This window comes from Eucalyptus grandis, chromosome 8 (genome assembly GCF_016545825.1).
Source record: "Eucalyptus grandis isolate ANBG69807.140 chromosome 8, ASM1654582v1, whole genome shotgun sequence".
Taxonomy (NCBI): domain Eukaryota; kingdom Viridiplantae; phylum Streptophyta; class Magnoliopsida; order Myrtales; family Myrtaceae; genus Eucalyptus; species Eucalyptus grandis.
In genome coordinates, this window is record NC_052619.1 from 64894738 (window position 1) to 64920318 (window position 25581).

At 40.5% G+C, this 25581-nt stretch overlaps 1 pseudogene; it reads right to left on the reverse strand.

Moving 5' to 3' along the window:
* Nucleotides 1-5009: 5009 nt before the first annotated feature.
* Nucleotides 5010-19217, reverse strand: LOC104417310 (annotated as a pseudogene).
* Between the last annotated feature and the right edge of the window lie 6364 nt (nt 19218-25581).

Here is a 25581-nt window from a genome sequence, read left to right on the forward strand (position 1 = left end):
TTTAGAATGCAAGTTGGAACCAGAGTGTGATGAGCCAGGGAAGAGGAAAACCCACACTAATCTTGTGGAGTGAATGGATTGGAGCAGAAGTCATACCACTAGATCACTCCTTTTGCCAATCAAATCAAGCATGAATGCACAAACAAATCTGTTCCAGTCTGGTTTGGATCTTTAGACCACGGGGTGAGCATTTTACTTTCACATCCTTGCGTCTAGAAAGAGATACATGCAATAAGGGTATTGGAATTAGAGCAAACATTCATATACCTAGCCTTTTCATGTCTGCTTCCTGGTCCAGTTCTCCTATTCTTGATTCTCGATTTTCAATTTGGTTTGGTCCCACTTAGGAACCGGGAATTGGCAATTGAACTCCACAATACATGTTCCAAAAATATGGAATCCAGAACTAAGATTTCCATCATAACTTGAAACTGTACCTATTGTCATGGTTGGTTCAGTCTAGTTCATGATTCAATTGGGGAACCATGCCCACCCTTATAAGATAAGAAGTAACTATTTAGGAGATAATGAAAAGAATCTAATGTCCAAGCCCTTATCACTTCCAAAATTAGCAAGCTAGTTAGCAACAATTTCCTTCCCGAAAATTATGTTGCACTTCGAAACTTTAAGTGATAGCGCAAGTCTTATGATATATTTAAGCGAAGCAAAGCTAGCATTGTTAATCATAAGGTATAAACTAACAAGATCCATAAAGGTTTTAGAGCCAATCCCAATGATGATATTGAGATAATCAAGTTGTTTTATGAAGTTGAGACCTAACCACAAAACCCAAAGATCAGCTTATATTGTCGAATGTATCCCTGAGAATGCAGCAAAACTACCAATTCATCAAAGAGCAAAATTACAAAATGATTTATAAGCTCGAGCCAGTTCAATTAGCGAATTAAATTTTGAATTTAAGCTTTACTGTGACATGTGGTTTGTGTTTAAGAGGGCTATTTCTTATTAGTAACATTTTTTAAAACATTAATATCCGGCTTTATTTGATGTTAATAACTTAAAACTTGTAAAAAAAAAAAGGTACAAATATAAAATTATGAAATTATTCAAAAATTTTCTCATAATATTAAGAATCGAAATGACTTTTTCCATTTTTTTCTGAAGACAAAATGTTGGAGGGTCAAATAAGTACTATTATGAACCTTGTGACAAGGTCCAATCAAGTATGTTTGAGCTTAGCCTCATCCAATCAAATACTCAAGTTGCTAAAGCATTTGAAACTGAATCCGAGTTGAATAGTTTGTTCATGAGTAGCTTGACTTGTCTATAGGGCTAAGCACACAAGGGATCATTATCCAATTTTTTTTAAATGCAACCGATTTAGTCCTAAACCTAATATTGCCAGAAATTATTGACACGTTAAATGAGCATAATCTGCTCTGACATGAATAATTTGTGCCATTTCTTTTAACTTCTTTTTTTTTTCCTATTTCCCTCTGTTGTTCCATAGCCTCGGCAATGGCTTGCTTTGTTGGCCACAGGCGAGGGTCTGGACACCCCCTCCTCGCCAACTCTCATGTGGCCCAAACTTAACAAGGGCGGTGCAGCCCTTCTTGGCCACAACGGGGGCTCACAGCCCCTCGTCCAATGGCAGGCGAGGTTGTGGGCCAGTGGAAGGAAATAAGGATAAAATAAAAATTTAGAAAAGAAAAGAAAATTTCCAAAATTGTTTATGTCGGCGCTAATTGTGTCCATAGGATGGCGGATGTCCACGTTAGCTATTTTCAGCTAAAATTTAATTGTAATAACCACATTGGTAAATTGTCAAAATGTTCAAAATTAAATTGGTCAAATTGAAAGTTTATGATTGAATTGGTGGGTGTTGTAAACCTATTTCATTGATACTAATTTAGTACTAAACCTTTCAATTGAATCAATTTAATTATAAATTTTTTTACATTGGTACCAATTCAGTCCATTCGGTCAAGTTTGTCTAGTGCTTATTGATGTGACGCCAATCGAATGCTAACATGACAATTTTGAAATATATATATTATTTTATTTATAATTTTTTATATTTTTTTCTCCTTTTTTTTCCTTTCTTTACTCTCTTCTTCCTCTCTGAACTTTCCTTGTAGTGTCCGGCAAGGCTTGCCGGCCACTTGGTAAGGGTTGTGAAGCCCTCGCCTAGGGCCGCAGGTGAGGCGGCTTTGCCCGATCTAGGTGAGGCCAATGTTGCCTATGATTGACGAGGCCACCTTCGCCTTGTGACCCTTGCGGGAGGCTCACTGGCCACCATAAAGAAAGTTCAAGAGGAAGAAGAGAGACAAGAAAAGGAGAAAGAAAAGAAAAAGAACAAAGAAAACATTAATAAAAATTCAAAAAAATTAAAAATTATTAAAAAATTGTCATGTCGTGTCCGATCAATGCTAATATTCGGCCATCGGCAGACATCCATGTTAGCACCGGCTAGCGAAAATTAGCTAAATGGACTAAATTGGTACCAATGAGAAAATGTTTAGGACTGAATTAGTTCAATTGAAAGGTTTATGATTAAATTTGTACCAATATAATAGGTTTATGATTTTTTTAGTACTTTTTCCCTCTTGTGTGGCCCAAACTTAACGAGGGCGATGCAGCCCTCCTTGGCCACAATGAGGTCTCATAGCATCGCATCCAGTGGCCGGTGAGGTTGTAGGCTAGTAGAAGGAAATAAGGAAAACAAATAAAAAGGAAATAAAATAAAAGAAAAAAATTAGAAAAGATGAGAAAATTTTCAAAATTGTTTACGTTGGCTCGACTATATCACATAGGGTGGCGGGCATCCACATAAGCTATTTTTAGCTAAAATTAATTGTAATAACTACATTTGTAAATTGTCAAAATGGTCAAGATTAAATTGATCAAATTGAAAGTTTATGACTGAATTGGTTACAATATAATATTTTTGAGACTTTTTGGATGATTTTGTGGCATTCGGGTTTTCATCAGATCTCAAATAAGTAATGGGTTGTCACGAGTTGACGGGAGTATCAACAAACTTCATCATTGGCACCATTTGCAGACACTATTTCGTCATTGTCATCGTCGGTATAGCATTAGGCCATCATTTCATCACCACCCGTTGTTCCGAAACATCAACTTTCGAAGAGAAATTTCCCATGCACGGCTTGCACACGTCCGATATTAGTCTCGAGCGGCCTCGCCAATTGACCGAGCTGAAGGCCCGTAGCCCGCAATGGCCATGTGTACGTGAAAGTTTACGACAGAAATTGTTGAAGACCTTCCCCGTTCCCTCACACAACTCCCAACCGTTTACCCTGCAAAGGACCGCGGACTAACACAGCTTCATGCACGATTTTTCTCCTTGGATAGCCCAGCGAACGGTCTCACCGATGGCCGCGTTTTCTTTTCTTTCCTTGGCCGGTCAACCATGCAAACCCTTTGACCCCATGCAGCCCACGTCCACGTCTTTGTGATGGTCAACAATTGAAGAAATTGTTGACCGGAGGAGGAGGCGTGAATAGCTTCGAACGGCCAGCAAAGGCCACGTCCTGCATGCAGCATGCGAGGTGGCAACCGGAAACAAATTCGGGGTCAACTAAATGGAGAAGTTGATCAAGGAGAAGCCACGCCGTTCGAGCAAATGAAGCCCACGCAATGCACACGCAACAATTGAAGGTCTACGTATGAAGGAGTCAACCAAAGATGAGAGAGTTGACCCATGCATCCTTTCCTTCTTGAAGCCACATACCGCACGTGAGCTGCTGCCACCGAAGGGAAAAAGTGTTGACTTAATTAGTCAACCATGTGGAATCACGCTCGTGCATGGAGAGGACAGATGGTGGCCCGTGCTTTCCCCAGCATTCGATGTTCCCATGCTGCCACCGGGATCGCCCCTGTTGACTCATGCCGTCAACGCAGAAGAACGGCTTCTCTTCGGTCGAAGAAGCCACGCCAAGGATCCACGTTTCTATCTCCCTCTTCGGTGGCCAGTGGAGAGAGCGTCCGGGACAGCATGCAAGCCACGTTCCCATCCACCCGTCCTCGCCTCCTTCTGCCGCTGAAGCTTTCCTTTTTGTTGACTGGTTTTGGTCAACAAAACCAGTGACGGGAATAGCAAAACCGAGAGAGAGAGAGTGAGGGAGAGCGGCAAAAGAGAGAGAGAGAACAGCGAGCAGCGAGCGCGAGAGAGAGAAACCGAGAGAGAGGAATCGCGCGAGAGCGAGAGAGGGAGAAAGGGACCGTCCCCTTCGCCGTGCACGAGCAGCCGCCATCCCTGTCGCGCCGATCCAGCCGTTCTGACCGAGCCGCAGCTGCCGCACCGCCGCACCACCCCCTCGCCATCAACGTCGCAGGACTTGAGGCAAGTTAGAGTCTACTAACCTATATCGTGTAGTGCTGTTGTTGTTTGAGGAAATTAGAGTCTACTAACCTAGAGAAGCCGAGAATAATAGATATTGTTCAAGTTCTTTTCAGCTCAATTGATTTGGTGAATACGAGTTGTAATTTCAAATCACAATGATCAGCAATGTATGTGCCTTTAAATTAATTTTCTTTTTCAATCTAATTTGATGGTATAACCACTGTATATTGGAATAAAACCTTTCATATGTTTTGTTGACATTATTGTGAAACTCTTCCTGTTGAGTTTCTAATTTCGGGTTTGAGTAATTCATGTTTATTCATTCAGATATCTCTGGATGGAAATTTTACTTCCATAAAAGGAAAAATCAAGAAAACACCAAATTCACTTAATTGAACCGATGCGTTATGGGGGATATACGAAAAAGAAAATTCCTTGAAAGAAAATTCCAAATGTCAATCCCTTCAACTTGCGAGTCTCTTTTGACCCCCCCTCCGAAAAAAAGAAAAACATGTGCACGTCTCTTGCATTTTCTTTTTCAAGATACGACATTAGAAGCAATACAAGTGAAACGGCCACACCTTCAAACTATAGTAAACATAATTATGGCACTCTTATTTCAACTTCACTACAGAAGTACATACATCTGTAATGTATTTATTTGTGAGTTTTTGCAATTTATCTAGGTAACTTTCTTCAGTGAGATTGTGATATTGACTAGTGCTATCTTTTCCTTGGACAAGTGGTCGCCAAGTTTAGCCCTAAACCTCTTGAAAACCTCATCGATGATCTCTTTACCAAAGTGAAAACAAGCAAGTGCTCGGCTATGGCTCTTAGGCACCCAACCATACTGTTTACTGCTTCCTCTGAGACAACATTAGGTTGAAATCCTTCTCAAATACATCCCGATTCACTTCGAACACCTCCAAGCAATCGATTGAGAATGACCCTTGCTTTTCGACCTCTTACTTCTTCTGGTGAGGGTGGGTAATAAGGGACGTTGAAGGAGTCTAGTTTCTCTTCTCCTACGAGTCCCTACATCAATGATAGGCTTAGTATGTTAGATCTTTATACTGAAAATAAGAAACAATGGCAATAAGTTGTCAGTATAATATCCTAATAAAAGTCATAGTTAATTTGACAAAAAGAAGAAGAAGAAGTCATATCTACTTGTTTATTTAATTGGCTGTGCAACTATTGCATACTGCTGATATGTCACGTGTTGTTTCCTAGTATTAAAATGTGCATTCCATTTTTTACACCATGCCTAACACGGACCGAGTGTGGACTTAATTAAAATACCTAATAAATTTGTCTCTCGTACTCTGATTTTGTTGAAAAAATTCATAAGGATGAGAAATCGGATTAAATATGTAGGATTTCCAAACTGCACTATTGCTTTCTTTCAAAGAATTCATGCAAAAACTATAGCTAGAGCTTATCTAACAGGTACTTTAGGTACAGTAGAATCAGGAATAATCATTAACCGTAACCATTACCCCCATTGTTTTTTGTTTTCTAATGGGAGAATTACCAAAAAGTCCTAAACCTATTGTAATTGTGCCAATTCAGTCCTAAACTTTTTTTTTTTTTAGCCAATTTAGTCCTAAACCTTTTACGGTTGTGTCAATTCGGTCCATCCGGCCAAAATTGGCCGGCCAAGCCGACGTGACATTTTTAAATATTTTTTCGAACTTTTAATTCTTTTTTTTTTTTTTTTCCCATCATCTTCTTCACTTCCCGGCTGGCCGGCGTCGGCTGGAGGTGAGGGCCGGCGAGGTCGCCTCGCCGGCCAATGGCGAGGGTCGCCCCGCCGGCCGGAGGCAAGGGCCGGCAAGGGTGAGGCCCCGCCGTCTCGCGAGCTCGGCCTCGCCAGCCGCTGGCGAGGGCGAGGCCTCGCCAGATCCGGCGAGCTCGGCCCTCGCCAAGGCTGGGGCGGAGACGGGGAGGGAGAGAGAGACCTTGAAGAGAAGAAGCGGCAGAGCGGGGAGGCAGTCGACCGGGCAGGGAGAGGGAATCGGGGGAGGCGGAGCCGAGTTGAGGAGACGACCGGACGCCCTCGCACGCCACTACGAAGAAGACGAGTCCCTACGCCGAATTCCCCCGATTCGCCCCACCGGAACGAACGGCTCGCTTGATTCCGATAGTCGCGAAGCTCTTAGATTCCGTCAACCGAACCTCGGCGTCAATGGTGGCGTTCGCTTGCAACCGAGCGATGCAAAAGCCGACGTCCCTTGGACTGGCCCTCAGATCGGGCGTCCGGTCGTCTCCTCAGCTCGGCTTCGCCTCCCCCCGATTCCCTCTCCTCGCCTGGTCGACCGCCTCCCCGCCTCCGCCCCAACCTTGGCGAGGGCCGAGCTCGCCAGATCTGGCGAGGCCTCACCCTCGCCAGCGGTCGGCGAGGCTGACCTCGCCAGATCTGGCGGGGCCTCGCCCTCGCCGGCCCTTGCCTTCGGCCGGCGGAGGCGAGCCTCGCCATTGGCCGGCGAGGCTAACCTCGCCGGCCCTCGCCTCGGCCGGCGCCTCCGGCCGATCGAGGCGAAGAAGATGATGGAAAAAAAAAAAAGAAATAAAAAGAAATAAAAATTCCAAAAAAATATTAAAAATTCGAAAAAAAAAAAAAATATTTAAAAATACCACGTCGGCGTTCGCCGGTCCACGTCGCACCGGCCAGCTAATTTTGGCCGGATGGACTGAATTGACACAACTGTAAAAGGTTTATGACTAAATTGGCCAAAAAAAAAAAGTTTAGGACTGAATTGGCACAATTGCAATAGGTTTAGGACTTTTTTGGTAATTCTCCCGTTTTCTAATTGATGGTTATGATTGGTCTCGGAGTGCGAAAATAAACGATATTCCTAGAGGACTAACAACACTTACCGGGTTCAACGGAAGTATAGTACAATTTTTACCATGAGCAATAAGAAAAACTACCTCATGTCTAATGTGTCCGCGACCATTCAAGTACTTCTTTGATCTTTTTAATTTGCTTACCTCAGTGATCATCTCATTGAGATCAATAGCTAAGAGCTCCCAAAATTGGCGATGCTCTTCGCTTGAAGGATCGTCGCTTCTTCGACCCAGGAAGGTCAAAACCATACGCCCTCCCATTACCAACTCTTGCCTGCGACACTCCAAGAATGTTGAGAAGTCCCTTTGAAATTGCTCGTAATATGCTCTAAGCACACTCGGAGGGCTCGATCTTGCCATGGATATGTTGCCTTTGTTTTCCTCTAGCCCTCTTGGAACCTGAGAGAGAGAGAGAGAGAGAGAGAGAGAGAGAGAGAGAGAGAGAGAGAGAGAGAGAGAGAGAGAGAGAGAGAGAGAGAGAGAGAGAGTATGAATGAGGTTGTTAGCAAATGAACTATGGGCCAAAACAATTACCCGAGACAGTCGGTGGAGGCTGTACAAAGAAAGTATAAATGCCAAAAAAAAATACCCGAGACAGCCAGTGGAGGCTGTACGAAGAATGAATGAAGTGCAAACTCTCCCGAGCAAACAATCTCCCGCAGAACGAACCGGGAACGCCATTGAAGAAGCATGCCAATGCCGCTGATGCTCCGTACTTGCTCTTCATTTGCTCACTTAGCTACTCTTGGAATCTCGGTAAGAAGCTGCTGAAGAGGGTGTTGAAGTCATTCCCCGGGAGATCACTTAAGAACACTTGGAACTCCGGCAACTCGTGCTTCTTCGCGTTGCAGAGATCGATCATGATGCTGATGATCTCGGACACAGCGAAGAAAGTGTTGGGGCCACAGGAACAGCCCAAGTCTCAAGATAGTGAGGGTTGCCGGGATGGTGGCGGCGACAGTGGAGAAGAGAGCTGTGATGGCAGCCTTTATTATGGGCTTTGTCATCGATATTACCTCTCTCTATGAAATGAAAAAGAGAGCATTGACTCAATACAAAGAGAAAAGGTTCATCTCTTAGTTTTTTTTCATCTACAAAGAAATAAATCTCAATTGTCACATGTACCCTATAATGTCTAACATATCTTCTCGATTAAAATAAGTGGGTAGTTAATATAGAATGATTGAAGATTGCAAACTCCATGCATTTGGGAAAACTATAAAAAAAAAATCCTAAATTTATTGAATTTATGCCAGTTTAGTTATAAATATTTCAATTTAACCAATTTAGTCCCGAAACTTTAGATGATTTGCCAATTTAGTCATTTCGACATATTTTGATTGGAAAATCATTGACGTGGACACTAGCAATGTCACGTCAAACGGTCGGCGTTTACGTGGACAATTAATTTTTTTTTTAGTTTTCATTTTTATTTTTTTTTTTATATGAAGTCTCGGCAACTGTTGGAGAAATCTTTCCAGAATATTTTGAAGCTGACAAAACATTTCTATCAGTCTAAGTCTGGATATCGATAGTTAAAGTCTCAAGATTTTATAGTCTCAAGACTCTGTTATCTCAAGACTCAAGACTCAAGACTCAAGACTCAAAGTTATTCTCACCGACAGGTCTTTCTAATCCGGTGTTGAAGGAAATCCAAAGTCGAGGTTTATGATTGAGGATTTGATCCTATCCTCTGGGATAGATTCTTTGGTTGGATAATCATTTCGGATTCTTTATATCTTATCTAAGAACGATTGAAGATCCGATGGTCGACGAAATAATCTTGGATTATTCTATTCTTGAAACCGAGATCCTGATTGTATGGGCGAACAGGATTGATGGGCTATCATCAGATTCCTTATATAGCTCGGATGATCTTCTTGATTGATTCCGTCCAACGGGTAGATTGGAGGAATTCCTTTGGTAAGTGCCAACGGCTATGATGGCATGAAGGAGTATAAAAGGAAGACGTTCTAGTTGTTTTAAGTGTGTGATCGATAGAAAAATTCCAGTAGTCGAAGATCCTTTGATTGTTAGTTGAGACGAGCGAAATTGTATACTGAGAGTGTTTATACTTGGTGACGCCTTGAGCAAGTGTGGTAGATCATCTACACCTAGAAATCAAGGAAGATCAACACTGTAACAACTCTTTGATCATAGTGGAATCCAGCCAATCGGCTGTCAGTGCAGAAGAGTGGACGTAGGCTTGAATCAAGCCGAACCACTATAAACGAGTGTTCAATTCTCTCTTTCCCTTACTCGCCTTGCGATTGAATTTTCAACTGTTGCAAAGTCTCTAATTGTTTAAATATCGTGCAAACATCGAGAAATTTTTTTTGTATACCTATTCACCCCCCTCTAGGTACTCGTACTAGCTATCTCAATTGGTATCGAGCTGTGTTCTTACTTTGTTTGAAGTGTTTTACTTCGAGTAAAAGATCCATGGCTAGTATGCTAGCACCCGGGCCGATGGAGGGGCAAAGCAATACCAGACCTCCCTACTTCGATGGAAAGGATTACAACATCTGGAAGAACAAGATGAAAGCTTTCCTACGATCAAAGGATCCTCTGGAATGGGACGTAGTGGAAAAAGGAATCACTATTGCTGCTGCATCAAACACCGAAAGAGGAAAAGAAACCGTTGAAACCAGCGGAATGTCTCAAGAAGAAATAAACAAGAGACAAGCACTTGATGCTAAAGCAATTTATTCTTTATATTGTGCTTTGTCACCAACTGAATATAACAGAATATCTTCTTGTGTCACAGCAAAAGAAGTCTCAGGACAGTTACATATCACTTATGAAGGAACAGATCGAGTGAAGGAGACCAGAATTAACATTCTTCTTGGTCAATATGAATCCTTCAAAATGAAACCAGGAGAATCTATAACCGACATGTTTAGTCGTTTTACGAGATATTGTCAATGGTCTTGAGAACCAAGGACAAAAAATTTCTGATCCCATGAAGGTGAACAAGCTTCTACGTGACTCTCCAAGGATTGGAATCATATAAAGACTTCAATAAGAGAGACGCAAAGAATCATGCCATTATCTCAGTAGACGAACTGATTGGAACTCTTCGGTCTTACGAAGTGGAACGAATTAATGAAGACGAAGATCCAAGAGGTAAGAAATCTATTGCACCGAAATCAAATGATGATTACGATGATGCAGATTCTGAAGATGATATGAATGATGAGGAGCTCGCCCTCATGATAAGAAGATTCAGAAAACTGAATAGAAAAGGCAGAAGGTTTATCCCAAAGAAACAAAGTTCTCGAGACAGCAGACCAAGTCTCGTTGATGATGAGGAACCAAACAAAGAAGTAGTTTGCTTCGAATGTAAAAAGAAGGGACACATCGACTCCAACCGTCCTCTTCTGAAAAAGAAAAGAGGAAAAGCTGAGAAATTTCGAAAAGCTCTTAAAGCCGAAACCGGAGCGATACGAGTGTGAAGAGAGTGATGAGGAATATGCCAACTGTGTCTAATGGCGCAATCGGACTCGGACTGGATCGACTCGGGCAGTGAATTTGAGGTAAGCAATTATAAAATCCCTGTCAAAGTCTCTAAATATATTAATGAGTTATGTTTTAGTCTTAAGACTTCTCTTAAAAGGATTTCCGAACTTAAAAAGGAAAACTCGTTTTAAAACAAAAGGAAATCATTTTAGAAGAAAAGGTAAAAATTTAGACTTGAATGTTTCTACTCTTAAAGAGAGTGAAGACAATCTTTCAAAAGAAAATGCTTTCTTAAAAACTGATTTATCAAATATTTCAAAGAAATTTTCAATAGGGTCCGAAAAACTTGAAAAAGTTCTTTCAATCCAAAGACCTTACTTTAATAAGTCGGGTCTAGGTATGACAGAAGAAACAATCCCTTTGATTGATTTTCCGAAAGTAAAAGAAAGAATTAAGAAAAGACCATCGAAAGAGGCTTATAAAAATCATTTCAAAAGAGTTTTTGTAAAGCCCGTAGGTCGAAATGCTTTAAGGTGTTCTAAGTGTAACAATCGGGATCATTTTGAAAAAGAGTGTCCTATGGTTTGGAAGCCTCAGTGAAGAGAGTATGGCCTAATAATGCTTATCCTACTAACATGAAAGGACCCAAGAAAATTTGGGTACCAAAGAAAGCTTGAGACTCTTTTTTTTTTTGAATGCGGGTCTCTGTCAAAAGAAGGTAAAGTGGTATCTTGACAGCGGATGCTCAAGACACATGACAGAGACTCGAGTGTTTCATAAAGCTTATTAAAGTGAATGGTGGAAAAGTTTCATTCGGAGGAAATAGCAAAGGAAGTATTGTGGGATTCGGAATTGCGAAAATTGGAAATCTCACAATAAGCAATGTCTCTCTAGTGGAAGGACTCAACTACAATCTACTCAAATTAGCCAATTGTGTGATACTCAAGGTTACAAGATCTTCTTTCAAGAAGGCATTTGTTCTGAATTAGCAAAGATTCGACTCAGTCTTTCATGGGTCGAAGGCATGGAAACATCTACCTCCTTGATGTAAAGCCAAATGAAGAACAATGCTTAATTTCAATTCAAGATGAAGCAATTCTATGGCATAGAAAGCTTGGCCATATCAACAAGAAGCAATTAGCCAAAATCTCTTCAAAGCAGCTTGTTAGAGGTCTACCTAAACTGCCATACCAAAAGTCGACTTATGTACTCCATGCATTCTCGGGAAAGCGAGGTAAGAAATTCATTTAAACAAATAAATCATGTATCTACTAATCATGTAATACGCTTGCTTCATATGGATCTCTTCGGACCAACAAGAACCCGAGCATTGGAGGTAAGAAATATTGTCTAGTAATTGTAGATGATTACTCTCGTTTTACCCGGTATATTTTCTAGCAAACAAATCGAAACCTTTTCGTACTTTGAAAAGTTTGCTAAAAAGATTCAAAATGAAAAAGGATGTGCTATTTCTAGTATAAGAACAGATCATGGAAGTGAATTTGAAAATCAAGATTTTACGAGATTCTCGTGATAAATCTGGTGTTAATCACATGTTCTCCTCTCCGTATACTCCAGAGCAAAATGGAGTTGTGGAAAGAAAGAATAGATCTCTTCAAGAAATGGCTAGAACACTTTTAATTGAAAGTAAAATTTCTTCACGATTTTGGGCTGAAGTCAAGTTTCAACTTGCTTGCTATATTATAAATAGAGTCTTTTTAAGACCTATTCTTGATAAAACCCCTATGAATTGTTCAAAGGTAAGAAGCCTATTGTTTCATACTTTCATGTGTTCGGTTGCAAATGCTTTATTTTGAAAAATGCAAATGATCGAGTTGGTAAGTTTGAAGAAAGATCAGATGAAGGCATCTTCCTTGGATATTCTACATCAAGCAAAGCCTACGAGTCTACAATAAAAAAGCCGATGTGGAAGAATCAATGAATGTCAAATTCCAAGACTCGGTGCAAGATGAATCCAGCCGGACTCGGTACGATGAGACCGAATCCGCTCTAGATCTTCAAATGTCTACATCTCAAGAAGCATCTCGATTTCGGAAGTCCATCATCAAGACGCTCATGGAGAATCAAATAAAGAAAGAGATCATCAACCTGGCAACTGGAAACACAAATCCAGTCATCCCAAAGATCTTATTATTGGCGAACTTAATGAAGGAATCCGCACCAGATCAAAAAGGCATGAAGAATCTAGTGCTGTGGCTCTCATCTCTGAAATTGAACCAAAAAGCTTAGAAGAAGCTTTATCTGATGAAAGCTGGATCGAAGCTATGCAAGAAGAGCTTAGACAGTTCAACATCAATGATGTCCGGGAATTGACATCTAAACCAAAAGGTAAAACATTATTGGAACCAAATGGGTATTCGGGAACAAAATGAACGAAAAGGAAAAGTCGTACGAAACAAAGCAAGGCTCGTGGCCAAAGGGTATACGCAAGAAGAAGGAATAGACTATGACGAGACTTACGCACCCGTTGCAAGGTTAGAAGCTATTCGTCTATTACTTGCGTTTGCTTGTTACAAAAATTTCAGGTTATTCCAAATGGACGTCAAAAGTGCTTTCCTAAATGGATTTATCCATGAGGAAGTTTATGTGGAACAACCGCTCGGATTTGAAGACCCAAAGAAGCCGACTCGCTTGGACCGAAAAGGCTCTGTATGGTCTAAAGCAAGCACCTCGAGCTTGGTACGACAGATTAAGTAAGTTTTTATTACAAAATGGTTTTGTCAAAGGTAAAGTAGATACTACTTTGTTTATCAAAAAGGAAAACAAAAACTTTTTACTTGTTCAAATATATGTTGATGACATTATTTTTGGATCTTCTAATGAAAGTCTTTGCAAGAAATTTTCTAAGTCTATGCGGGATGAATTTGAAATGAGTATGATGGGAGAATTAACATTCTTTCTTGGACTCCAAGTGAAACAAATGAAGGAAGGAACTTTCATCCATCAAGAAAAATATGCGAATGATCTTGTCAAAAGGTTTGGATTGGAAAAATGCAAAAAGATCGACATACCAATGTCATGTTCTCGAAAGATAGACAAGGATGAAGAAGGGAAGAAAATAGATCAAAAGCTGTACGAAGCATGATCGGTTCACTTCTTTATCTTACACGCTTCTAGACCTGATATTTTGTTCGGTGTTTGTATCTCGTGCTAGGTTTCAATCGATCCTAGAGAATCACATCTCGGTGCCGTGAAACGAATTATCAAATACGTTGCTTCATCTTCAAGCATCGGTCTTTGGTATCCAAAGAAGGGAGACTTTAATCTTCTAGGATACTCGGATGCGATCCGGCCGGTTGCGGGAATCGATAGAAAGAGCACTTCTGGAACTTGTCAACTACTTGGAAACAGAACGGTGTCTTGGTTTTCGAGGAAACAAAGCACCGTAGCTCTTTCAACAACGAAGCGAGTATGTAGCTCTTGGAAGCTCGCTGTTCGCAAATTCTATGGATAAAACAACAGCTACAAGACTTTGGCATTGAAGACTCATGCACGAAATCAGATGTGACAACACCCGTGCTATAAATCTCACCAAAAATCCAATCCTTCATTCAAGAGCAAAGCATATTGAGATTCGACATCACTTTATTAGAGATCATATTCAAAATGGAGAAATCTCGATCCAATTTGTTGATTCAAAAAGTCAACTAGCGAGACATATTCACAAAGCCTTTGGAGAAGAATCGGTTTGACTTTATCCGCTCAAGACTCAACATTTTGAAGCTTGAAGAAGTTAAAGTCTAGAGACTCACCAACTCTAAAGACTCGATCTCTTAGACTCTAAGTCCCGAGACTCGGACATTCGTGGATAAAGACGTAAGTTGTATTTCTTCTAAAAGGTACTAATTGTCATTTAGTCGAAAAGGTACGATCTTTTGTTTAATAATTTTGGCAGTTATAGATTTTGAAAAGAAGTAATCGTTCACTTTCCATTGCACCGATTGAACTTCCCTTTTCAAAAACTAAGTTATATATATATATACAGTTTTTCTTTCCCAAATCTTCAAAACCCTAAAAAGCACTCTTCTCTCGATATCTGTTTCTACTCTTTGTTCATCGTCGAGAAAGTGGTCATTTTTCTTGGGAAAGCAAGTGAAGGAATCCTCCAATAGACAAAGAAAGATGTCGTCTTCAAGGAAATCATCAAGAATCGCGAACGGGGGACCACAAAGAATGAAGAAGGGACCGACTCATTTCGATCTCACCGAGGAAGAAGACTTATCTGTCGCCGACAAAGTCCGATTCGCTCTCCTCCACGTCATTCAGCATCTCCCCCCCACAAAGTGAAAGTCATAACTGGAAGAAGAGATAATCGAGGATGCCGACCCAGAAAGAGTTCAAAAGCCTTCCTTTTTGTATAAACTTTATTGTGCATTGAAAAGCACAGGGTACTCCATTGAACTACATAGATGACTTCCTTAAGGACAAAAATTATGGGAATGAGTATCTTTTTTCTGAAGAAAATGGAGGAATGGGGAATTGCCCCAAAAGGAAAAGCGAGAGGAAGCTCTTGCGAACATTCCAAGAGATCCTCGTATGCCGTGACAAAATCTGATTGACGCGAATGATGATGACAAAATGTTCCTTGAATTTGAACCTAGAATGGGTGTGGCGGCAAAGGCGAAAGGAAATCGGATGGATTTGTTTAAATCCAAGGATCAAGAAAAAGTGTATTACATCACTTTGAAAAGAGGGGTAATCAACCCTAGAAGTGTCGATTTTGACTTCCCGGATTCCATCAACTTGAACCTAAGAGAGAAGTTGAATTTGCTTCAACTTGAGACTTTCTCGCTCCGACTCTACAAGACGGGTATGATCATCTCGACCGCTTATTTCTATTCAAATCTTAGCTTTTTGGATGCGAATAGAATTTCATTCAGTGTTCGAGACAAAGTCTATGTGGTAGATGTGAATATGTTGGCAGACATAGTTGGAGTTGAACGGGGACGCTATCTCCCAATTAAAGTCTCACCTGCTCGAACTACTCGGATCTTGTCAAAGATAGGGATGTAGATAAGAAAATTATCTATTCAAGAATGAACGCTATCAACATTGTGCTTCACAAGATTGTGATCAATTGTCTAAGACCTAAGTCTACTTCAAAGACTTCGTGTCTCTTTCGAAGCAAAGTTGATGTATGCGATCAACTCGGGACGGAAGTTCTCTCTCCCGCACACTATTCTTTTCCATATGTACGAACTCGTGTCAAAAGACAAAGGACAATTGCCTTATCCTGTGCAGTGACCAAGATCTTCAGACATCTGAATATTGAACCGCCACATACTTTTTGTGTTCGACCGTGTGATAAGATGGTGGTAGGGTTGAAAATGTTAATGAAGATGCGTCTCGCAAGAACTTTCTAAGGCAATGGAGAAATTCAAAGTGAAATCTCCAAATCACCGCTTCAAAAGGAAAAGGAAAGAAGGCATTTAGTGCTTCTTCGAAAAAGAGGAAAAGAATTCTTATCCTGGAGGATGAGGATGAAGATGAAGATGATGAAGATCCCACTATTCCAGACGACAAGAACAAGACGTTCTGTGTCTTATTCGACAGAACTTCAGCAGAGCAGAGAAGAAGAAGAACAACGAGAGAGAAGGAGAAAGAAGTTGAGGAAGAAAAGAAGAAGTAAAAGATCGGTCGCTGATAAATGAGAGAAGGGAAATCAAGAGATTGATCATCACTCTTCCCCTTTCGATGTCCTAGAGACAGGGGGAGTTAGCGAGCAAGAGAGGTCTCCACCTCATGCCGCCAAGATCAAAGAAAATCTCCGTAAGACCCGGAAGAAGCTCGGAGTCTCTCAATTGCCCAAGAAGATGATACGACGATTCCAAATCTGCAAGACCGTTCGTAAGCGCCATCGTCGCACACACACCATCCGAGAAAGCCAATGCCGGTACGCACGGATGATTCAGAGATCTTCGTAGTATCATGAATATTCTTCTCGGAAATGCGTAACCAGATATATATTCTGGATTGTGAAATCCAAGTCTTGAAGCATCTTTGGACAAGCATCTTCGATCTCTCGGAAGAAAAATACAAAGACCTCGCTCTACAACTTCAAGCCAATGCCAAGAGAGAAGAGGTAGCTCATCTCATGAGAAGATCCGAAGAAGCTCGAAGGAGTAGTCCGAGTCCATTGGGGATTTCCGGATCGTGCGCATTCCCAAGCGTACATGACTCCTTTCTCACCCTCTTTTTAATGATGACAAAAGGGGGAGAACCAATTTGAACAAACATTATTTATTTGACTTTTGTGGTTATGTTTATTTTTGAGTATGACTTGAGAACTTGAACTTGAGTGTTAGACTGAATTGGTTGTGGATTTTGATGCTTGACTGGTTGCATTTATATCAAGTATTGTTACATGGTATTACTCATGAAAGACTAACCAATTTGCTGTGGATGCAGAGTCTGGTTGTTTATTAATCTTTATGAGTTAGCCATATTGCTTGAGAAATGTTTTTGCAGGTCAAAGTTGTTCAAATCTTCAAGAAAGTTTTGTCACCATCAAAAAGGGGAGATTGTTGGAGAAATCTTTCCAGAATATTTTGAAGCCGACAAAACATTTCTATCGATCTAAGTCTGGATATCGATAGTTAAAGTCTCAAGATTTTATAGTCTCAAGACTCGTTATCTCAAGACTCAAGACTCAAGACTCAAGACTCAAAGTTATTCTCACCGACGCCTTTTCTAATCCAAAGTGTTGAAGGAAATCCAAAGTCGAGGTTTATGATTGAGGATTTGATCCTATCCTCTCGGGATAGATTCTTTGGTTGGATAATCATTTCGGATTCTTTATATCTTATCTAAGAACGATTGAAGATCCGATGGTCGACGAAATAATCTTGGATTATTCTATTCTTGGAAACCGAGATCCCGATTGTATGGGCGAACAGGGATTGATGGGCTATCATCGATTCCTTATATAGCTCGGATGATCTTCTTGATTGATTCCGTCCAACGGGTAGATTGGAGGAATTCCTTTGGTAAGTGCCAACGGCTATGATGGCATGAAGGAGTATAAAAGGAAGACGTTCTAGTTGTTTTAAGTGTGTGATCGATAGAAAAATTCCAGTCCGAAGATCCTTTGATTGTTAGTTGAGACGAGCGAAATTGTATACCGAGAGTGTTTATACTTGGTGACGCCTTGAGCAAGTGTGGTAGATCATCTACACCTAGAAATCAAGGAAGATCAACACTGTAACAACTCTTTGATCATAGTGGAATCCAGCCAATCGGTCATCGGTGCGAAGAGTGGACGTAGGCTTGAATCAAGCCGAACCACTATAAACCGAGTGTTCAATTCTCTCTTTCCCTTACTCGCTTGCGATTGAATTTTCAACTGTTGCAAAGTCTCTAATTGTTTAAATATCGTGCAAACATCGAGAAATTTTTTTGTATACCTATTCACCCCCTCTAGGTACTCGTACTAGCTATCTCAAAGAACTAGCTGTCCCTTGCCGACCCTAGGTAAGGGCCGATGACCTTTGTTGGCCACCGGGCATGGGTCAAGGTTGCGGCCCTCACCTAGACCTAGCATGAGCCATGAGGCTCTTGCCAGCTTTGAATAGAGTTATGGCACTTGCTAGGCTTGGAAAAAAAAAAGAAAAAGAAAAAGAGAAAGAATAAAAAAGAAAAGAAAAAAATTACAAATTCTTTTTTTTTTTGAAATTATAAAAGCTGTACTTGTAAGGGTTGGCTGTATCACATAGGATAGTTAGTGTCCACATCTCAATCAAAATTGGCTTAGAATGATTAAATTGGCAAATCATCAAAAGATTTAGGGTTAAATTGGTCAAATTGAAAATTTAAGATTGAATTGATACAAATGCAATAGGTTTTGAATATTTTTGGTAGTGTTTTCTCATGCATTTTCTACATTAATCCAAATCAAACATCATTTGTTTGATGTTGCGATGGTTTTACAGATCTAATTCTTCTATATACTCTCAAGTGTACATTCTTCAAGAGATATTTTGTTAATTAAAAAAATTGTCTACAAATTAGGGACGTAATTTAAATTTTCAATCGACAAGTGATATGGTCTAATAGGGCATTATAAAATGGCGTCTTTTACAAATAGAATTTCAAATCTTGGTAAACAAAAAGAACCTAGTTTGTTACAAAATGAACAATCATATTATACTGCATTATCACAAAAGGGTATGTAATAATTAATATATTTTTTTTGTCAATCATACTCTAACTCCTAACTCATCTCAGATTTACCCTATCTTTTTACAGAACGTGGGAGTTGAAACCTACACTTGAAACTTATCGTCCCTATTCCAATCCTCTTTGAAAATGTGGTGATTCAAATGCCCCACCTCCCCCTTTTCATATGGGAAAGAGGACTATTAGGGCAAACCCTGATGATTTAATCAATCTTTAAGAATGAGAAGAAGTAGTGTCATTCTCCTAAAACATAAATTCTTGAAAGTGTTTTTTGATTTCATCCCATTTTTATTAAAACAAATATGTGCCCACAATAGAACAGTGAGAGGTTCACCTGAAGTAACGAGTTCTTAGCATAACTTGTTTCTCCCATTCCTCCTTTCATGGGGAATTGTCGCTTGGATTCCATATCTCTCTCTCACACAGTTTATTTGGCTTGCATCTGAATGGGTTTGAGGCTCTTCTATTTATAGATAGTTTTGAAGTACTTCGTCTTAATGTGTAGCATTGACTGTAGCTTGGGCCCAATTCGAGTGTAAAACATGCATGGAGAAAATATTAGACACCTAAATTGTCGCCAACTCAGCAAAATATTAATCAATTTATCTTACAACACGTGTCATATTCAAATCTACAACTCAGAAACATTTAAAACTCTTGCAGGCCCATTCTCTCTCCACTTGCTTTCACTCCTTTATTGTAAAACACCCTGTCTCTTTCTCCTTCGTTTTCTCTCTCTTCTTCATCGTTGCTTTCTCCCTTTTCTTTTTGCCTTATAAGGCCATGGATGTCGCTTGATTGCAGGGAACAACCATGGAAGAACCGCTCATGATTATCACGACGCTTATTCGTGGCCATTGTCACTTTTGTCGGATCGGGCAAGGCAACGCTCGCCTTGGCCATGAGGGTCGAGCTCTCACTAAATCCGATGAAATTGACCCTCACCAACCACAAGCGAAGGCAATGACACCCTTGCTGGCCCTCACTTTGTGGTCAGTTGCCGACCACGGGCCAAAGGGAAAGAAAGCAAAAAAAGAGAGAAGAAAAACAAAGGACAAAGAAACTATGAAGAAACTGTGAAGAAGAGAGAGAAATGAAAGAGAGAGAGAGAGAGAGAGAGAGAGAGAGAGAGAGAGAGAGAGAGAGAGAGAGAGAGAGAGAGAGAGGATTAAGGTTTTTTGAAAAATGGGCCTGTGAGCAACACGTAGAATGGACTTCTTCTATTGAGGTGGCTACCTTAAGTGCATTCAATTTTTTCTCAACATGCATGTGTCACGGTTCATGAATCCTCCCGTACTCGTGACACTTATGAGTGACGCTTGGGGTTATCTGGTGAAGAGTGTGAGGCAGAAGGGTAGAACACAATTGGTTCGTGGGAGTGGTGTCAGGACGGTTGGCGCTAGGAGTTCTAGGATAGAAGGATTATATCACTTAGGAGCTCTGAAGACGGGGTAGGCCTCTCGTGCACAAACTCGTCAAGAGCTGATGCCACTCTCTTGACAAGGCCATGACAGGCTGAAACTAATTGTTGATCCTAAAGAGATCTGTTGTCTCACTCGATGGACTAGATGCCAGAGCGAAGCTGGGCGTGATAAGATCTCGCATGAAGAAGCATTCACTGTATTGTTTATGGAACAGCTAAAGAAAAGGTTAGCCTGGCGAATTCCACTAGCCAGGTGCCCACGAGTCGTTCCGAGGTCAAGGAAACTCTTGGCCCGTGACAAGTGGTATCAGAGCAGCAATCTCTCAAGTAAGTGAGCGAGTCGGAGAATCGGACTCCTCGCTCAAGTGTGAGTCGAACTGATAAGTTATAGTGGATGGGTATTAGGACGAGTCGGTTTCTCGCTGAGCGGAAAGCAAGTTAGAGAAGAACTGAATCCTCACTGAACATGGATAATGTTCCTAGATCGATCGGTGAATTCGAAGAAGAGGTCTACTATCACGTTTTCAACAAGGAAAGAACCTCCATTTGGTTTGTTGGGGTCAAGATGCTAGTTAGGCTGAAATGGTGTTGCCAAATGCGGTTGGCCAAAAATGCCACACTTGCGAGAAAGTGCAGGTGATCGAGAAGAGCCGAGTAGCTGAGATCAAAAGAGGCCACCAATGGAGCAAAACTTGTTTTGTTGGGTGAGCATGACCGTTCGATGTGAATTCCCAAAAAGTGGCACATCAATGGTTAAGGGACATAAGGAAGCGGCATAATAGATCGCAACGAGGGCATTGCGAATTGAGTGGGGGAGAATATCAAGATCCGTGAATCCTCCCATACTCGTGACACTTGTGAGTGGCGCTTGGGGTTATCTGGTGAAGAGTGTGAGGCAGAATAGTAGGACACAACTGGTCTGTGGGAGTGGCGTCAGGACAGTTGGTGCTAGGAGTTCTAAGATATCACTTAGGAGCTCAAGACGGGGTAAGCCTCCCGTGCACAAACGGTGGGGAGCTAATGTCGCTCTCCTGACGAGGCCATGGTAGGCCGAAACCAGTTGTTGATCCTAAAGAGATATGTTGTCTCACTCGATGGACTAGACGCTTGAGCGAAGCTGGGCGTGGTAAGATCTCGCACGAAGAAGCGTTCACCGTATTGTTCGTGGAACAGCTAAAGAAAAAGCTGGCTTGGAGAATTCCGCTAGCCAGGCGCCTGCGGGTCGTTTCGAGGCCAAGGAAACTCTCGGCCCGTGACACATGGGCATGAGTTTGCACAGATATGTCCACTTGATAGGATCTCTCTCTGCCATATGGACAGGAATTCTGATTACTTTCAAATAAAAGACAAACAAAGACAAGATACATGCGATACTCATGTAGGGTTATGGTTCTCCATACACAGTATAAGCCTAGATACATGCCATATTGCCATGCGCGAGGTTGAAATTAAAAAGATGTTTCTATTTTTCAAGATTTTTATTAATAAGTGCTATTACAACACTAGATTAAAAGAATAACAAATTACAAAAAAAGTTGTTGACGCACTTTCAAAATTGGAAACGTGCATCCTATGGGATAATGCGTATCTATGATTGGTCTACACAAACAAAATTATTGCTAAATATGTCTCGAATTTGAGTAATTTACAAAAGTCAATTTTGTTGGATAAATGTACAAGTTTCAGCACAGGATATGCGCTGGTTACTTCTTTTAATTAAGAGAAAGCCTTTACAAGACGGAGAATGGGCTCAAGGGAGTATTGAGTGAAGAGGGGAAAAAAGAGGAGAATCTTAGGTCTGCTCTTTCTATATAAAAGGGGTGATCAGTAAAATGGGCACATAATTGATCAAGTAAACCTTACTTCCAAAATTTATTGGACATGTCGCTATTTTTAAGAAATTAAAAAAATAAAAATATAGTCGGTCAGGTTCATTCCCAAGAAAATCACTTGTTTCATTTTTATGGAACCAAAAACTAGACTGACACCTTCAGGAATCACCTAAAATCAGCCAGTCCAGTTGCTTCCCAATTCGGTTAGTCCGATATGCTTACCCCTAATATATAGGTTTATAATGATAGTCTTGTGGGTTCCTATAGAAGAGGACATAGAAGAGGACAAGGAGCCGCTAGTGGGTTTCTTTCATGCGTGAGGCTTCCTTATGAGTTGCGCTGCACAATGGCTCTCCTTCCCTTGGACGCTGCACAAAGAAAAATTCTAAAGCCGAGGAGGAGTGCTTCGTGTGGTGGCACGATGAGAAAGCTTCAAACATGTGGATTTTATGCTGTGAGTTTTTAAGTTATCAAAATGAGTTCTTTATTTGCAAATACTTGGGGTTTGGATTTAATTTAGGTGTAAGAAATACTCAAGCGTATAAATGTTGTAACTTGAATTTTCTAATTATTAGTAGATTATTAGCTCCTAACTCTCCCTATATATATATAATATTGATATTGGACCGAATCGTGTAAATTTTTGCGTCCCTTATTATCCGTCATTTGTTTGGTCTAGTAATTTTCATGTAGACATAAATTGCAAGATCTTGGTTAATTCTTGTGTATATATTACAATAGTTACCACCAAAGTGATTGGCCTGATGGGGAAAGGGTTATTTGTCTTCCAAGAGATCCTAAGTTTGATTACGTCATAAACAAATCTTGAAATAGCTTGTACCATGTTGTCAAGCTGTCGCATAATTCATGTGGAGAAACTTCTAGCTATTAGTATCTTGATGGGACTATAGTAACGAGCTCACCAACTTCAAATCTTTATATCATAGGTAGGGTATAATAGTTCTGGCTTAAGCCGAATTTTCTGTAACGAAAGAGGGATGATTATGGTAATACCCAAAGGGGGTCACTAGCATTAGTCACATGTTCCCATTCTTTTTATAGTCAAATAAAAGCAAATAAAGTTATAATCACCTGACTGGAACGAAGGAAAATTACTAAGGGTGCATTTGGTAAATATTTTATTTACGAAAATAATATTTGCTTAGAAATAATTTTTTCTAGTTCTATTGTTTGGACCAGTTTTTGAGCATTCGAACCCATTTGGTAACTACACAAAATTTCTATTTTCGTAATAGAAAAAGAATATGAATGCATTTGATATAACCTTCAAATTTATTATTAGCGACCAGCCAGAGATGGAAGAAGAAGAAGAAAAGAAAAAGAAAAAGTCTTGGTTTTAGAAATTATTTTTGAAAACAAAAAGATAATTTTTTCTACTTCTTGTTTCCGTTCCAAATATATTTCCTAACCATTAATTTGTTCTAAAAAATAGAAAAATTAGCTGATGTCACAAAATGGATTTATGTTCTTTTTTGTTATGAGGAACAAAAGAATAGAAATAGTCAACAATTGGCCGATTATTGATTATGGCCTAAATGTGAGCCTTGATTGGCTTGTTTTTACACTCACTGAAAAATTATGCATGATATGTATTCTCCTTTCTTTGTTAACACGAAATTTTACCTTAGTTGCTTTAACCTAGGGCTATGAGTTCATGAGATACCCCGCGCTTATTTTAAGAATCAAATAAGGACATGAGCTAAAACTTTTGTATATGATTTTTTTTTTTTTTGCAAGTTGTTCGATGAATTGAAAATCTTTGTTAATATTAATATATGGAACACATCTAACCCTAGGTGGAGATCCATATTGTCATATTGCCAAGTGCAAAATATGATCTGTTGTATGTATATCTTAGGGCGAGCTTGAAAGGAAACAATCTATTAAGGCATATAGGAAAATGAACATCATTGATAACTACAAGAACCTGGAATTGGACTGACTCTTATAAGTGGTTCGATTTGGTTTTTTATTTTACCTTGAACTTATGCTCTCCCCTGCAAGTCACTGTCGCCCATGTCTATCTCCACGTCCTTCTAACCACTGCTATTGGACAAACATCCTAGTAAATGTGCAATTGCTTTAATTAGGGAGGTTGAGAGACAGAGACATTGAATAATAAAAGCTGGAAGAGCAGAGACGGCATACAATGCCACTTCCTTTTCTATCATTTCTCATAAATGTTTGATCAATGACGGCTGCCCTCACTTGTTTTGCTCGCGGTAGTTGGGGAGCCCATGAAAATCGTGATTTGCTCTGTGGGGCGCTAATGGTTGAGCTGGGATGATGGGTCTATTTGGTCTGTCCCATTTGTACACCGTGGAGTTCGCGTGCGAAGAAGTCAAGTTGATTCAATGACGGGTCTATTTAGTCTGTCCCATTTGTACACCGTGAAATTCGTGTGCGAAGTGTTCAAATTCATTGAATCAGGGGACTAAAAAGGCATCGCTGGCTTTCACGGCCTCACCCTTCGGGTGGACATTGTTGGGCTACATTGAATTTTCGGCCCTGGCCTTCGAGGGGAGTAAGTTGAGTCATGGTGAATTGGTACAAACAATCTAACAGAGAAGTAACATACCACCCAACTTGTTAATTTGACATTGGAAGTGCGTAATCCAGACATCCTCTCCATTTTGAAGTCATTCCTTCAATTTGGTAGCGCAACAATATTCTCTTGATGTGTTATTGTTGCCTTTGTTGGAACATATGATTCTCGAGATTTACACAGATTGTAAATAGATATAATTGTTTATATCTTAGGAATAGGAAGATTATAGGAATATACACTTTCTTTTATTATTATTCCTTTTGTGTTTATATACAGCATTGTACACAGATTACAATCAATGAAAATTGAGGCACAATTTTCCTCTCAAAGTTCTTCCCTATATTCTTCAATTTGGTCTCATGACATTGTATCAGAGTCTGCTTCGAAATTCTGATCCTACAGTTGCTTCCACCTTCTTTTCTCAATTGCCGCTCGTGGAACTCCATCTGCCAAATAGAGTTGCCACCGGAATCATCACTATAGAGGGAAGAAACTTATTACCATGCCTAAAACACAGAACCCTACCTCAACCTCGGATAACCAACCTGCAGGAGAAGTTACGCCAGAAGTGCAAGGTATCCAGGATTCATCTATTGTTACCTCTGCTACTCAACAGCAATTCAGCCCGACACGGACCCAAAACATGCAATGGCAACAGTTCAGCTCAGTTCAATCTGGGGCAGCCCTTCATGGGCCATCCATACTAGTGGATACCATATCCATGGTTCCATTCATCACAGCTAGGAAGCTACCAAAGTAGCGTTGGGACTGATGGAGGTTCGCTAACCGTCGAAGGGGCAAATCCTGCCATCAGTCCAGAGTAGGCAGGCGGATCAGCAGGAGTCGGGATGGGAACGAATCCTTACCCGACCTTTCTCAATGCGGGTCATGCGAGGCAAGCAAATCAGGGTACCAGACCGAATGG